Raw genomic sequence first — 1,034 nt, forward strand, 5'->3', positions numbered from 1 at the left:
TTTTTTTTTTAGTTTTATTCATTTCAAATGGGCCAGATCCAGCCCGCAGGCCGTAGTTTGCCCACGGCTGGTCTAGAGTCATATACTCGGCTGCACATTGGGTAGGATTATCTAGAAATGTTTATAGTGTCTAATACTTAACCATTTACACTGATCTTGTTCTAGAGGTAAAGGGTTGTTGCATGGAATTTGTGCAAGAGTAGGCCTACCTTCCCCCAGCTGCCGGCACTGGCTTCCCTCTGGGACCTGGAATCCAGGCTTCCTTTTGACACCCTGGACCTGGGCTTCCCTCCAGCTGCTGGCAGGCACCAGGGACCCGAGCTTCCCTTGCAGCCCCGGCTTCATCCGGAAGGTCGTCTGGAAGGACGTCTGGTCTAATTAGCATATTATGCTTTTATTATTATAGACTAGAGGCCCGGTACATGAAATTTGTGCATGGGGGTGGGGGGGGGGGCTCAGCCCAGCCTGCACCCTATCAAATCCGGGACTCATTGGGGGATGTCTGACTGCCGGTTTAGTCCCAATGAGCATCTGGCCTAAACTGGCAGTTGAACATCCCTCTCACAATCCAGGACCATTGGCTCCTAACTGCTCACTTGCCTGCCTGCCTGATCACCCCTAACTGCCCCCCCTGCCAACCTGGTTGCCACCAACTGCCCCCCACTGGCCTGGTTGCCCCGTACAGCCCCCCATGCCGGCCTGGTCACCCCAACTGCCCCGCCTGTAGACCTAGTCACCCCACGCAGCCTGCTGCTGGGTCATTCGGTTGCTCCTCACTAACCTCCCTGTGGGGGTGGTCGCCCCACACAACCTGCTGTTCAGTCATTTGGTTGACCCTTACTAACCCCCCTGCCAGCCTGGTCGCCTCATGCAGACTGCTGCTCAGTCATTTGGTTGCCCCTCACTAACCCCAGTGCCAGCCTAGTTGCCCCATGCAGCCTGTTTGATCATCTGTTTGGTTGCAATGGTCGCTTAGGCTTTTATATATATACTAGAGGCCCGGTGCACAAAAATTTGTGCACTTGGGGGGGGGA

The sequence above is a fragment of the Myotis brandtii genome, unplaced genomic scaffold, assembly GCF_000412655.1.
Source record: "Myotis brandtii unplaced genomic scaffold, ASM41265v1 scaffold1213, whole genome shotgun sequence".
Lineage (NCBI taxonomy): Eukaryota > Metazoa > Chordata > Mammalia > Chiroptera > Vespertilionidae > Myotis > Myotis brandtii.